The sequence below is a fragment of the Theropithecus gelada genome, chromosome 17 (genome assembly GCF_003255815.1).
Source record: "Theropithecus gelada isolate Dixy chromosome 17, Tgel_1.0, whole genome shotgun sequence".
NCBI lineage: Eukaryota > Metazoa > Chordata > Mammalia > Primates > Cercopithecidae > Theropithecus > Theropithecus gelada.
The window spans coordinates 74,887,227-74,903,617 of NC_037685.1; the positions used below are offsets into that span (position 1 = coordinate 74,887,227).

At 44.1% G+C, this 16,391-nt stretch overlaps 1 protein-coding gene across 10 annotated transcripts in view; it reads right to left on the reverse strand.

Moving 5' to 3' along the window:
• The window catches only part of ENOX1 (ecto-NOX disulfide-thiol exchanger 1), a 585,101-nt gene extending 569,972 nt beyond the window's left edge, over positions 1-15,129 (reverse strand). For all 10 annotated transcript variants that reach the window (XM_025364772.1, XM_025364776.1, XM_025364770.1 and 7 more), the window contains exon 1: positions 14,792-15,129. The gene's annotated coding sequence lies outside the window, so the exon portion shown is untranslated. The remainder of the gene's footprint in view (positions 1-14,791) is intronic.
• Positions 15,130-16,391: the final 1,262 nt, after the last annotated feature.

Consider the following 16,391-nt stretch of genomic DNA (forward strand, 5'->3'; position numbering starts at 1 on the left):
AAAAAAAAAAAAAAAAAAGGAAAGAAGACAATACTGAATACCAAGTGGTTCTCAAACTTCAGTTCCAACACGAATCCTTCATGGACTATCTTCAGTGTTTGGCATCAGTAGCTTGAGATGGACTGCTAGCTGTAATTTTAAAAACAACCTAGATAGATCTGAATAGTGTACGATCGCCCTTTCGGAAACAATGATGTAGATCATTACAAGGGGATTTTGTCACTTACAGATAATCAAACCTGATTCTATAACTCTATTCTGGATCATTCTACTCTTCTCTACATTTATGGTCACTATTCTTGTCCCTTGTCCAGGAACCCACCACCATCTATTCCTGCACTTGAAAATAATTTCCAAATTAGTTTTGTTTCTAGTCTTGCCCTCTCCAATCTCTTCTCCGGAAACTTGCCAGAAGGGTTTTAGGTATTACAAATCAGACCACTTCACTTCCCTTAAAACCCTTCAATGACTGCTTAAGGAGTATAGAATTTCCCTTTGCTGGCTGCACAATATTGTGAATATACTAAATGCCACTGAATTGTTCACTTTAAGATGGTTCATTTTGTGTCATGTGAATTTCACTTCTTTTTTTAAATGGCAGACAAAAGCAAAAGCAAAAACACTTCAGTGGCTCTCCACTGCACATAGGAGAAAATCCAAAGTCCCTAGCACGGTTTATTAGGTCTGGCATAATTGAGTCCTAACCTCCACCTCAGCAACCTTGTTCCCACCACTGTTCACCCTTTCTCTCTATACTCTCCAGCCACACTGGTCTCCTGGTTTCTAAAAGCCAAGCTTTCGCTTATCTGGGCTTCATACTTGGGACTCTCACCTGGATAACCCCAAACATCCTTCTGGTAGGAATTTATAAATTACTCTCCTATATATGCCTCCTCTGACCACTTCCCCTTCATTATGCCCTTTCAGAGAAACCCGGTTTTTTCAAAGTACTTATCATAAGATCCAATTACATAATTACTGTTCTGTTTATCTATTTGATGTCTTTTCCAGTAAACTGTAGACTCCCAAGACAGGAATGCTGCTTATTTTGTTCACCACTATGTTCCCAGCATCTTGTGTGAACTTGGCACAACAAATACCTATTCATCAGGCATGCACAATGAATATCTAGCATGCTTTTCTCCAAAAACATTAAATCTCTACCACAAAATGATTAAAGGACTATAATTGCAATATCATATGAAAATTAAAATTTTATAGTTATTCTAAAATTCATAATAACTAGATGAGAAAACTCAGAAACTTCTTAGAATCAACTCAATAGAGTGCCTCCACCAAGCACAGAAAACAGCTTCTCTGACTTCTACAGCACCTGCTTTGTGATGCTTGACAGAATCAAGTCTCTAATGCCCAAGAAAATTCCACTTAAAATTCCGCTTCTTCATGCCACAGCACATTACTAAGTAACAAGGAAAGAAACATAGTGTACATCTCTGCAGAAAGATACAATTGAAATGGATAAAAGACTAGAATTCAGAAGGATGTCAGGAGAAACTGTTAGCTGCTTTCACACAGGCATGACTTTCTTGAAAAAGGGTGTATAGAGTACTATCAGAAAATAAGGGCCCTGGACTTAGTCGGTTCTGAGAGATAAAGAAAAAGGAAAATGGAGGAGAAACTCACATAAAGGCAGGCATAATTGGTGTTTTGTTACTAAACAAACTGCTCTTCAGTGATTATAGGTGTGCACGTGATTGATTTTTTTTCCAATCTTGCACTTGTATTAACTAGAACCCTAATTTGTCCATGAGGCTGAAGTGTGTCTTAATTACTTGCCTTCAAAGCTTATGCCCATTTAAAATAAGCTTATTTCTTTTCCATTGTCAGTTCACTCAGAGCCGCCTAATCCACAATCCTCCCGCCCAGCACTCACCACTTCTGATCATTATGGAGAGCAGAGGCAAGGGATGGCCTTACAGACAGGTTCCAAAAAGATCCATCTGTTCATAACTGTGTGCATCAGCCCACAACACATCCCCCAGCCCTGCTCTCACTGCAAGGGCAGCAGAACATCAAAACCTGAACACATTTACCATCCATGCCACAAGCCACAAGCGATCTTTCTTTTCTTTCTCTTTTTTTTTTTTTTTTTTTGTGAGATGGAGTTTCGCTCGTCACTCAGGCTGGAGTACAATGGCATGATCTCAGCTCACTGCAACCTCTGCCCCACGGGTTCAAGCGATTCTCCTGTTTCAGCCTCCAAAGTAGCTGGGACTACAGGTGCCTGCCATCACGCCCAGCTAATTTTTGAATTTTTAGTAGAGATGGGGTTTCAGTATGTTGGCCAGGCTGGCCTTAAACTCCTGACCTCAAGTGATCTGCCAGCCTCGGCCTCCCAAAGTGCTGGGATTACAGGCCTGAGCGACCGTGCCCAGCCTCTTTTCTTTTTTTAGAGACAAAGTCTCCCATGCTCTTTCACCCAGGCTGGAGTACAATGGCATGATCATAGCTCACTATAATCTCAAACTCCTCTGCGTTCAAGCAATCCTCCCACCTCAGCCTCCTGAGTAGCTTGGGACTATAGGTGTGCATCCTTTATATTTTTATTTTTTGTAGAGACAGGGTCTCACTTTGTTGCCCAGGCTGGTTTCCAACTCTTAGCCTCAAGTGATCCTCCCATCTTGGTCTCACCAAGTGCTGGAATTACAGGGGTGAGTCACCTCACCTAGCCCACAGGTGATTTTTCAATACTTACGTTTTCTTCGGCCAGAACTTTGAGTTTTCCCAGGTCTCAGGTCAGTAGACCTGGTGGTGATTTGCATGGCTACTAATTTTAAGACTATCCCCATGTGTGCTACAATCCTTAAAACTGCTCCTGGCATCTGAGGATGGACTGCCCACGATTGGGTAGTTGATGTGCCCTTCTGAACATCTTAGTTAGAGATAGCTCTAAAGCTTGTTCTTAATTGAGGCTCCAGCTCCCTGCTCTCTCTGCTTGGCTTGGGGCCCCTGGAGGAAGAATGAAGCTGCTAGGGAAACTACATGGTTGCAACCAACAAAACCTCTTTCCAACACAGACAGAGAGCCTGAAGAGTCACCACAATGCCCCACCGCCACCCCTAAGGAATCCAAGTTGCTCTTATGTGCCTCCTTCCTTAAGGCAGTGTGTGTGACCACTACGGTGGCCCCCAGCTTTGCTCCATTGACAGACCTTCTTAATTTGCCTTATGTTTGAAGATGCTACTTGAGGCCTGTTTTTTCTTAATCAAGCATTCTTATTAATGTTCTTCACATTGTTTTTATGATATAACCACATATACTTCCAGAGGCAATAAGGTGGAGGAGCCTGATAATATTATAAAAAGTATTTTTTTGCAGTAAAGTGCCAGCCAAACCAAACCCTATGGAGCAGAGATATGAACTGAAGGCCAACATACATTTAGTAGTGAATCATAAGACCAATATATTAGTATGTTAAGGATATAACACATAAGAGATGAAGTCAGTAAGAACTGATGGTAGAAAATAAGACAGGGGGTGTTAGCAAATGAGGGTTTGAAGGACAGAATAACAAAGACATTGGAGGGGGATTACCAAGTTGACAAACATGTATGAAAAAGAGGTGCTTGGAAACCACAGACGAGGAGGGAACGAAGAATCAGCAAAGGGACAGAGATTCCTGGTGGCAGGGGTGAAGTTATAAATGCAGGTAACTTTTACCCCACCTGGAACTAGTAAGATTTTTTGCAGTGGAAGAAGCTACAATGTCAGAAGACAAAAAGTCTCACCAGATTTATAACATTCTCATGCTCTGAGGAACTGGGGAATGTCTAACTAGGAAAATAGAAATATCTTCAAGTATTTTCCACTGAGGAAATTAAATGCAGAGAATTAATTACTCAGGTGATGGAGCTGCAGACAGCCTACCACCAGATACTGAGGTAATCTAGAGATTAGCATGGACAGGAAGCACTACCTCCCCTGGACTATAGCAGGAGATAGTATTGCTGGAATCTGTGGGACAAAGTCACTAGTAAGCAGCTAGAACCAGAGAAGGTCTGTTGAGCAGAAGCTATGCTACAGACGTGAATTCCCATTGCCAGCGATGCTACCCACAGCTAGGAAAACAAAAAACAAAAAAATCCTGCATCACCCTTTTCCCTGCAGTCTCCCACCAGTGCCTCCCAAGGGTAAAACACAGCAAGTCAGCTGACTCAGAAATCTGAGAAAGCAGCCTGCAGGGGTGAGCCCCCTCATCTACAGAGAGGAGGAAGGAAGAGCCAGGAATGCTGGACCCAACACCAGACAGGAGGATAGAAATGCTGGTGAAAGGAAGAGGAGTTCCAGTGAGCTTGAATAAGAAGCTCTTTTTACAACAGGCATACTTTTAAAAGGTTTGCTTATTGCCATACAATGGTCACAAAGGAATACATAAACTAGAAGTTCTACCTTCTGGAATAGCTGACTGACAGGAATTCCTGACACATTCAAGTGGCCCCTGATGCTGCCATGCAGAATCCACGTTGGAAGGGGGTTGGGGAATTTATTCTCTGTTACGCTTTCTTCAGTTACAATTAAGTCAGGACTAGTCCAAACCAGTGAAAAAAAATTCTTAAGAAAAATTCTACACTATAAAAGGCTAACTTTTCATAAAAAAGGATGAGTTCATGTCCTTTGTAGGGACATGGATGCAGCTGGAAACCATCATTCTCAGCAAACTATCGCAAGAACCAAAAACTAAACACCACATGTTCTCATTCACAGGTGGGAATTGAACAATGAGAACACTTGGACACAGGGTGGGGAACATCACACACCGGGACCCATTGGGGGGTGGGGGGTGGGAAGGGATAGCATTAGGAGATATACCTAACGTAAATGATGAGTTAATGGGTGCAGCACACCAACATGGCACATGTATACATATGTAACAAACCTGCACGTTGTGCACATATACCCTAGAACTTAAAGTATAATAAAACAATAATAATAATAATAATAATGTTTTAAAAATGGAAAAATTTCAAATCTGCTGCCTCATCATCAAACTCTTGGGCTTCTCTGCAACTACAGGTAGACAATCTACTGGCCACAGCAGCTGCTGTCACATCCTTCTACAGTATTTGTAACAGAGGACTGGCCAGTCTCTGACTGTACACTTGCTGGTACAGGGAGCTCACCACATCTTGATACCGATTCTGTTGCTGGATGGAACTGTTGTTGGGAATTCTGCTTCACAATATGCTGAGACAACTGTAACCTTTGGACTCAAAAAAGTATGAGTTCTTATTTAATTTGAAAATAAGTATCTGAAGAGAGCTATAAACTATATACCACTTTTTCTAAAAAAAAAAAAAAGTTGACTTTTAAAATTAAAAATATCATAAATAGTCCATAAAAGTAAATACATATGTGCGCACACACATGTACAAGTAAAACTGAGGAAATCTGAATAAGATTGATGGATCGTATCAATGTCAATATCCTGCTAATAAAACTGTACACTATAGTTTTATAAGATGTTATCTTTGTGGGAACTGGGCGAAGGGTACACACAATCTCTCTGTATTATTTCTTTCTTTCTTTTTTTTTTTTTTTTGAGATGGAGTCTCACTCTGTTGCCCAGGCTGGAGTGCGATGGCACAATCTCGGCTCACTGCAACCTCCGCCTCCCAGGTTCAAGCAATTCTCTTGCCTCAGCCTCCCAAGTACCTGGGATTACAAGTGCCCACGACTATGCCTGGCTATTTTTTTTTTCCTTGTATTTTTAGTAGAGACGGGGTTTTACCATGTTGGTCAGGTTGGTCTTGAACTCCTGACCTCAAGTGATCCACCCACCTCGGCCTCCCAAAGTCTGTATTATTTCTCAAAATTGCATGTGAATCTACAATTATCCCAAAATAAAATGTTCAATAAAAATATCATAAATGTGTACATAATATCCACAATTAACAAGGCCTCTTCTTTTCTACTGTGTGTCCTGGTCCCCTTACACTCACACGCTCAGTATTTCAACTGTCAGCACTCTTCGTTCTCGCTGTTAAGCAAAGCCCAGTAAGCTCTTTGCTGACCCACCCCACAAGTTCTCATAATTTGGTCTTTTCTTTGTCATTGACTTGATACTACTTTTGCAAAAATATGGGGATGATGTTGGGTTGCTATTGTTTGATTATTCAGCCTTTGCATTTCTGACTGTAGAGAGAGTCAGAATATTAGTATTCATACATGGGATAATTAGAAGCCTGTCTTATCTTATTTCATATCTTCTAACAAGCTTCAACCTGTTCATTTCATAATTAAGCATTTAATTCAAAACAGCTCTCTTTACAGATTTATGCTTGCTTTCTCTCACTCTCTTTACCCCTTTATCCCCTTTGGGAGCTAGTGGCCTAAGAACTGGCAGGAAAAATTGCAGTCAAAAGCTTGGCATTATGACAGAACAAGAGGAAAAAAACAACCCCACCCCCAGCTACCACTCATTCACTTAGCTAAAATATAGGCTATCAAAGCAGCAGGGAAAACAACAGATACAAATGCACAAAGAGTCATGCTAGGTCTTCCAGAAACTGATGGTGGATGAAAATCACCTCTTTGCCAAGAGCAAGGGGGGAAAAACATCACTATTCATCACAAAATGATGCACCACAGATCTCTCTTCAGCTCTCCTTCTCTACAACTCCACAAATCCTTCCCGTAAAATATAACTTTCTTCCTTTAATGATCTGAAAGTGAATTATTCATATTCTCCAATTTATCTTTCCTTCTTTTATTTATGCTCAGACATGTACTACTTGACTGTAGAAAGCCTAAGATTAAAGGCAAGACAGAGGATTCCCAGCCCTTCCAGGGGCGCCAAGTCCAATGGGCAGGGCAGGGCAACAGGACGAGGTGGAGGACTGAACACTCATCTGGGGAATGGCAGCTAAGTGACCACATGGCGCAGGCCTCTACGTCATGCTGACTGTTTCAGACAATCCATCTCAAATCCTTTCCGTATTTCCATCCCTACAGTTACTACCTTAGCTTAGGTACTCATGATTGCTTGTCTGAGCAGTGCCACTTCCTAGGTGGTCTCCATGTCCCCCAACGCCTCCTCCATCAATCCATTTCCCACACATCTGCCAGAATCATCTTTCTAAGCTGCAAATCTAAGGAGCAATGCCCTCATCAGTAGGTCTCTATCACCTGAGGTCTCCCAAACTTGCCTCATTATTTAAATAAATAAATAAATAAATAAGCAGATTCTTCCATATCTTTTGTTGAAGAAGCCAACCTTATGACAGAATTTAAGTACAAGTTATTTATTTGGGGAGGGGATCCTAGGAAGTACTGGAAGAGGAATGGAGAAAGGAGACAGCCATTTTTAAAGCACAGATTATCTAGCTGGCTACGACTGTGGGTAACTGAGGCTGAGTTTCACATGGGAACCACAGGACACAGTGTGAAATATGCATCAGTTATTGTGCCCATTGGCAGAGGATGCTAGCAGATTACCCAGCTCTCTTGCGTCACTGGCTGAGGTCTATTCCTGAGGCCATTAACTGTGCTGCACTACTAAGCTTCCCCACACACAGGAGAGAAACGCTAGGTGGGGAATAGGAGGTACTTGCAGAACTGCATCCTGAAGGAGGGAGTGTCAGGGCATATGAGTAGCAAACTGACTATGTCTGCTACACCAAGCCATGTCCCTGAAGATGTCCACTCAGTGTGTCTTGGGTGGGATCTGGAAATCAGTATTGTGACAAACACATCGTGGGATTCCTATGAACAGACGGATTTGAAAAACACTGACAACATTATTAAGTCCAAAATCTTTGATGGACTCTACCAGGTCCTCCATGTTCTGTGTCTTCTGCCCTGCTCTCCATACCAACCACCATGCACAGTCCACTTGCCAGAACACACTTGAATCTGTGCACTTCCCTGCAAGCAGCATGTTCTCTTCCATGAGCAGCAACTGTGCCTTAAGAATCTGTAAGAGGCCGGGCGCGGTGGCTCACGCCTCTAATCCCAGCACTTTGGGAGGCCGAGGCGGGCAGATCACGAGGTCAGGAGATCGAGACCATCCTGGCTAACACGGTGAAACCCCGTCTCTACTAAAAATACAAAAAATTAGCCGGGCGTGGTGGCAGGCACCTGTAGTCCCAGCTACTCGGGAGGCTGAGGCAGGAGAATGGCGTGAACCCGGGAGGCGGAGTTTGCAGTGAGTCCAGATCACGTCACTGCACTCCAGCCTGGGCGACAGAGCGAGACTCCGTCCCCCCACCAAAAAAAACAAGGATCTGTATGATCCCCAAAGCCAAATACAGTACCATTTATATAGTGAATGTTTATACAACAAATGTTTATTAAAGAAATAATTCCCAAAGAAATACATAGTATATTATTTAAGTGGTATTGAAAGGTTCCCTGGATTTAAAAAAAAAAAAAAAAAATCTTCCCTATGTATTAAAATAGCAGGTACAATTCCACTACTAAAACTAAGCAAATACATATTGAGCACCTAATATATGCAAGACACTCAGGAATCCCTCCAGAAAAGTACTTCAACCTTTTATCAGCTTTTACACTTTAACAAAGATGTGCTGATACACAGATGTGAATAAAACCCTACAAAGGAGATAAACACCTAGGCAGTGGTGAAAGGTAAAGGGCCTTCACTGTAAAAGGAACTGGAGGTATGAAAGACTTTGCCTATCCTGTGATTCTGTCAGGGTTGTCTTCGGGGACACTACCTCCTCCCTCACAAAGATTCAACAGGATAAAGAAGAAAGTTTTATTTCAATGGTGTTTACCTGGAATTATGACTTCTTCCAGTGACTAGAAATGTGGTACTTGGGATCCAGATGGTAACTCTGGGCTCTCTCCCTTATATCCACAATGGCTTCTGAAGCTTTCGAGATGTTCAAGGTGCTCTCTTGCAAATGAGACCAGAACAAAGGCTTTGGCCACTGAAGTCATTACAGGCCTCACCTGTGGCTTTTCTCCCACTGTTAGAGATGTTAACACAGCACCTTGGTCACATTCCAGTCTGGATAATTACATTGGGGCTAGCAAACTTTATCCTCCAGCACCAACTAAACAAAGTATTCCTTTGGACTTGTTGCCATAACCTTTGTTATGCTGCTGTGGGCTATTAACGGGCTATTCTATACTTGGGATGGCTGTATTTGTGGAAAATAAATAGCCCTGGCATTACTTTCTATACTGATAAGAAATATATTCCAAATATCACTGGCTAAGTTGGCTATTTTGGCTTAAAATATGCAGTGCCAGAAACAATTAGAAATTACAATAATTTCTTCTCCATTCTATAAACTTTTACTATCCACACAAATGAAGCGTGAGATATTTGCAGCATTACACAAAGAGGGAGAGACGATGCATTAATTCTACAAAATATATACTTAGTGTCTGCCATATGCCAGGCTGTATGTCGTAGGTACTGGGCACTGTTGTCGCTGCTGGGGGTTATGTTGACAGTGTACATATGAAAATTTTTCAGAAGGAGTAATTCAAATAAATTCTTCCTATGCTGCTACATTTCTAAAAATCTGAATATATTATTTTTACTTGAAAAACTACCATACACAGTTCTCCCAATCAAAAACTACTTTTGTCCACCTTTCTTTTTTTCTTTTTTTTTTTTTTTTTTTTTTTTTGAGACAGAGTTTCACTCTTGTCGCCCAGACTGGAGTGCAGTGACGCAATCTCAGCTCACCGCAACCTCCGCCTCCCAGGTTCAAGTGATACTCCTGCCTCAGCCTCCCAAGTAGCTGGGATCACAGGCATGCGCCACCACCCCGGCTAATTTTGTATTTTTAGTAGAGACAGGGTTTCTCCATGTCGGTCAGGCTGGTCTTGAACTCCCCACCTCAGGTGGTCTGCCCGCCTCAGCCTCCCAAAGTGCTGGGATTACAGGAGTCAGCCACTGCACCCGGCCTTATCCACTATTTAAATAAGAGTCTGTAGGACCTGAAACTGTATGTGTATGTGGAAGTATATGTGTACCTAAGAGTGAGAAAATATGTCTTCCTGGCTATCCTGGAGGGTAGCAAATAGAATGCTGCTTATATATTTATTTGTTTGCTTATTTTTAGCAATCATCCCATTTGGGTGGGTAAGAGTTTACAGGTTGTAATAGCAGAAGCTGACATAACAAAATTGAAAACATAAATACCTCTTGTTTAAAGCTCTTTACTGTATGAAAGAAACACAAATCAGGCCCTCTGATATTCTATCATAGGAATGAAAAGTGACAAAAAGAAAAAAATATAAGTATTGTGTGTGTTTGCACATACACACAATTATCTTGCACATGAAAATAGGAGAGGGAAGCTAATTTAAATCTCAAGATTCCAGTAGGTTAAATTAAATGTATGAACTAAAGAATATTTAACATCACACTATGCAAGTGGATGCAGAAATAGTTCAGAAATTTTTTTAAGAAACCTAACCTTGAAATTCAGATTCATCCTAGTAGATCTGAAACAGGTACTTTCTCCTAGACAAATTATATCCAGACAGTGGAAAATACATTTTTTAAAAGTGAAGTTCACTTGAAATTTGCCAAATTATTATTCTTTTGGAAAATCCTTCTCGCTAGAACAAGTTAATAGCAGGCTTCTAAAACTAGGTTTAACATGCTGTAAATCCATTTATTCCCCTCCACAAATCTACTAACGTAAGTCTTTTCTAGTGAAAAGGACTCTCTAATGGCACTTAATACTGTCACTACATTGTTTCTCCAGTCAGTCAACATCAAGGTTTTCCACTTAAGGAATTGTATTAAAGTTAAATGCTTACTTTTGTCATAAATAATAAACAATGGAATACAGATTATTTAAAATAGCACACGGAGCCTCAAAATGTATTACACACACAATGTATTTCCTAAGTTTAGAAGAAATGACTAATAATGCATATATGATCGAAGTTTTCCATCCAATAATCCATTATCATTTGAGCACTAAGAAACAATCTGCACTATCACCTCTCTCAGAGATGGATGACTCATCTTCCACTAACAAGCATTAGGTAACACCTTTGGCAAGAGGGTTTTGATAAAAGACTGAAACAAATATTATGCAGGGACACAGGCACCCCATGAACTTTAATGAGCCCGGATCACTACACCAACAGTATGTCTACTGCATTGTAGGATAGGAGATTGTAATGAGTGATTGATTAATTAGCTATAATGTACAGGTATACAAACTGACCAACACAATCTTGAATCTCATCCCTGTTGAAAATTCACACAGAATAAGGGATTATTAAAGACTGCCCAAAGCCATAGACAACTACCAAAGCAAGGGACTGGGCTTCCCAGTTTACAGAAAGAGGCAGGAATCACAGGACTTTTAGAGATTCAAGGCACAATATATTGTACACAATGCATCTAAGACCACAATGTAGCCTAGCGTGTCAATGTTGAATTTTTACTCTCAAATGTTATTGTATTTTCTAAGTACAGTATTAGAAATTACAATATTCCATTTTTATAAAGATAAAAGTCTTGGTTGCAAATGTTATGTAAATAAAAAACCAAGAAAGAATAATAAAGGAGAGAAATGAGGGGGGAAATGGTCAAGTGTGACCCAGTGGAAGACATCCTGAGACTGGGTCTGTCACCAGGGTTGTGTCACATAATCTCACTATGCCTCAGTGTTCCTCCATACTAAAGGGTTAGGCTAGAGCCTCAGTCTCTACTTCATTCCTAGCAGTAAAATCGTGCCTTCTATTTAGGTATCATAGAAAACCCAAGTTTTTGTAATATCCTAAGAGCACCTGGCAGCAGCAGAAAATGTGCTTACAATGCTTAATGACTAAAAAGGGAAGAATGAGAAGGGTCTAAACAATCCTCTCAAACTTGCATTTTTCAGTTTATACTAGGCTTAAGAGGGCAATTGAAGTTAGATGCTTCATTTCATCCCACAATAATTCGTATTATAATAAAACATTTAATATTCCTTAAAAAACATCAAAAAAAAAAAAAAAAAACCAGCTTCATCTTACTCAAATGAAACTTAGTGGATCTGTCTCATTTGGAGGGTTGCAATGCCTGAGCTACAATGTGAGTATCAGGATGTGGAAGCAGCTGTCACTGCTTTGTTTTTCATTCACAGTAGGTGGTTGCCAGGCAACAAAATACTATTGTCTGTTTCCATGATCTATTGGCCAATTCTACTGGTGATAATGCTTTCTACAGTTTAAAACAGGGCCACCTTTTGGACAAAAAGAAATGAGAAAAAATTCTAAGGATGACAATAACATATATATGAATAAATACACTGAATGTAGTCTAAAATTATGTGTAAAAATATACAACTGTGTGCTGATACACATACAAATATTTTGCATGTATGCATATGTGATTATATACATTCTCCTACATACAAACCCATCTAAATTTAATAGGCCCACAACTTGAATCTAAATCCCTTAGGGAAATCAAGGTATGAACTAGAGAAACAAAAACACAGAATCATTTTCTTAACAATAGCAATAACTTCCCATTTGTCCCATATATCAAATCCTGTTTCTTGAACAGGAGGTCCTCCAGTCAGAAAAGCAATTCTGTCTACTTATATAAAAAATAATAATAATGAAAAGCCTTTACCATCTACTCTAGAATCATGTAATACATTTAATATATTGTTTTATTATCACATGCTACCAATGTGTACAAAGATAATTCAAAGAGTGTTGCTGTTTACAACCAATAATCTTAAATTTTATTCATCTTAAAAATAATTGAATTGTTCTCCCTGGAATAGCCTCATGTGATTCCCCACTTTGTTTTGATATGGGTCCCTGGGGAACAACAGTCACGCTATGTTACTCTTGCATATTTCAGTAGCTTACAAATAAAATAACACACAGTGTACTCAATATAAAGTTGTCAACATTAACTTGCATCAGTTGCTGTTTGTTTTGCATTGACAAGGCTTCTTAAAGATAAGAATGACAATATTCTTAGATGTACAGACACAACATCAAAACAGCCTGAAGGAATTAAAGCTGGAAAATGCTAGAGGCAATCACGCTTTGAAATGAAGAGAAATCAGTATCATTTATACGTACACATATATTTGTTTAAAGGCTCTAAATAATGCCAGAACAATCTGTATTTTATGCAATGCTCATCCGTCTTCCCTCACAATATTCCGAAAGCACTTCAACTATTTAATGCATCCCCTCCAAGAGGCCTTTCACTTTTTCAAACTCATTATCACTTTCAAATCTGTATATTACAAGAAACTGGAATAAGCAATATCCATTACATGGATAGACATTATTAATATAAAGTCTCTATCAAAGTGGCAACGCTAGCAAAACAAAAGCAGAGTGTGTTAACCATGAGCTGAGTACCAGCAAATGTTACCACTTTGCTTGACAGAGCCGTCTCCAACAGCACGCACCCGCCTCTCGAGAGGGCCCACCAGGTTTCTCCCTCACATCTCACCCCACAAATGACCCACTTCTTCCTCTCTCAGCTTTCCAAGCTCGCTCACCTGTGTCTCTCCTCCAGGAATCAATTTCCTTCCCACTTTCTCCACCCTCTTCAGATCCCTTAATCACCTTTCATTATTTTCTCCAAACCACCAGACTCAAATCTGCAGCCCAGTTGGCCAGGAACCTCTCCATACGCACGTATTTCCTGCATTCTCCTGGGTCTGCTTTTAAAAATTGCTACCACCAAACAAATGCAATCTTAACAAAATTAGGATTACACTGCCAGTGTCTTTTTTCATGTAATGTTACAGCAGTGAAAGATTGAGGGAGAGAAAAGGATAGAAGCAGGAGTGTATCTGGGTGAAGGAGCGTGGCTCAGTGGCTATACAGTGAGACGCAGTGATTCCACAGAGCTGGGCTTGCCCACCTGTCGACCCCACTTTCCCCATGTGCTCGCCGCGGGATGACAACCACAACACTCCAGAACCACCCCCCTCCGAAAGGGGGCGGGGTTACGCCTTCAACCAATCAGGACCCGCGAGCCCCGGGTGTCCAACCTATGGGGTGGCTGTGGCCGTGCAGGGGGAGGACGTGGGGTGGTCTGGGAGGGGCCGCGTCCGTGGGAGGCTCGCACGTGTCGGGTCCGGAGAGGCGGAGAGGCGGGGAGGCGGCCGGCGTCCAGCGGCCGAGGCGCGGGCTCTGAACCCTGGCAGCTGCCGAGTCCAGGTGCCCCACTGCCTCCTTTACCTCGGCGCTCCCGCCGAGGAAGACCTGTCCAAGGTGTCCGAGCTCCCCATGAGAGGGGACAGTCACAAATAACAACAATAGTACCCAGTGCAGACGAGGCGGGGAGGAAAGTTTCCGGCCCGCAGCAAAGCAGAATCCGCCAAGGCTGGAGGAGAAGGGATGCAGAGCGGGAGGGTGACAACCTGAAAGAGGGCAGCGGGAGCACTGTGCGGGCAGGACCGGGTCCCGGGGGCGACGCCCGCCGGGGGAGACGGGTGCGGGGTGCGCTGTCCAAGGTGCAGGGGTGGTGACTGGCGCGCGGCGGGCGCGGAGCCCGGAGCCGACACTGGCTGGCGGGCGGCGGGGAGATCGGGGAACAGCTGTCTGGGGCGCTGGGCACCCCCGAGCTCGTAAAAGTGACGGAGCTTGAGCCGGGGCACGGCAGGGAAGAGCGTGAGGGCTGCACCGAAGCCCCCACGCGTCCACGCACTCCTCCTTACCAGCCTCACCTCTAGCTCCACTCCCCTCCCCCCTCGCCCACTCCCCTCCCAGTCTAGATCCAGGTGCCGAGGCGGGGGCGAAACCAGAGGACCCAGGCTCGGAGCCCGGACGCCCCAGGGATGTTGCGGGCCCCGGAGCTGCTTACCTGGGGCCGCCGTATGGGGAGCGGAGGCAACCCGCCGCGCGGAGTGGGGCGCCGGGCGCGGCGCGGCTCCTCCTAGCCTCGGCGTCCTCCTCCTTCTTTGCTTCTCCCGGACTCTGTCCCGGGCACGGAGCTGGGAGACGCGGCCGGGCTGCAGTCGCCTTTCCCTCCGCCGCCGCCGCCGCCGACGCCGCTGCAGCAGACAGAGGACGCCCCGTGGCGGCTGGAAGCCTGTGTGAGTAGCGGCGCCCGGGAGAGCGGGGATCTGCTGAGGGGCGCTGGAGACTCCGCGGCTGGAAGCGCGCGGGCGTGCGCACGCGCGCCTGCGAGTGTGAGTGTATGGGTGCGCGCGCGCCCACGGGGTGGGGGAGTCGCGAGGGGAGGGGGAGAGAGGCCGAGAGATGCTCGTAGGGACCGAGGCAAAATTCTGCGCCCCCGGAAATCCGTAAACGCTGGGAAGGAGGATCGAACGCGCGTCTCGCTTGGAGAAGCTGCCCACCGGGCGGCAGCAGAGGAGGAGGGGAAGTCAGCTAGGCGCGCTAGGGCTCCGGATCCCAGCCTGGCAGAGCCGAGCGGAGCGCGCAGCCACCGATGCAGCAGAGGCGGCGCCCGCAGCCCACGGTCGCGCTGCCCCCTCTCGGGAGGGGCCGAGGCCGCTCGCTCCCGCCACCGCCGCCGCGGTCCGGACTGCTCTACTAGGAGCGGGGGAACCGAGAGAGGGACCGCACGGTTGCTACGGCGACCTTGGAGGCGCCGGGTCCGCTGAAGGGCCAAGAGGAGAACCCGGGCGCACGTGGCCGACTCCAGGCTGGAGCGGGTGTGTGCCAGGGTTGTGAGCTTGGGGTAGAAGGTGGAATTGGGCCGCGCGGCCTGGGCAGGGGATGCAGGGTGTGCGGCCCAGAGGGGCTCGGCCGGGGTGCGATCAGCATGCAGGTTGGTAAGGGTGAGGGGATCCTAACCCCAGGTGACATGTTGCCTTTTTTTCCTCCTTGGAGGCTACTTTTTCTCAAAGTTATCCACTTCCCAGATAAGAGTGCCGGCCTCCTCTTTGTTAGGATTCAACTTAGCTGTGCAGGCAACCAGGCAGTGCCTCCTTCAAGTCAGGCTCTTCCAAGAACCGCTCCCCCCACCCCCCCCCCCCACCCCGCCCATACATCCACATCCCCCGCTCCTCCTTCATCCCAACTACATTGTAATACTTTAGAAATAAATGTTTAAAGCACATTTACATTCTCTGCCTCTTAAAAGATACATTGTCCTAGTAGTATACTTTTCCTTGCTTATTTTAAATTCTGAGTGGGATTTCATTCACACCAGCATTTCTTCAAGGGTTGTAAGGTCTGGGTAATACGCGAAATACCCTTCCTGGCAGGAATCCTTCGGGCAGGGATTGTGTTTTGCACACTTTTGCATGCCTCCGGTGCTTAGCATAGTACCCTGTACTTTGTGAGTTCCCTGTAAATGTTGAATGAATGGCATTGTTTTCTAGCTTCACATAACCTGAAGGCAAAGACTTGGATGCTGGGAAAGTCATTACCACCCCACTAGGCTTGCTTGATTTTAACTTATGCCATTTCCCTGTGTGTGGCTATTTTCCCCCCTG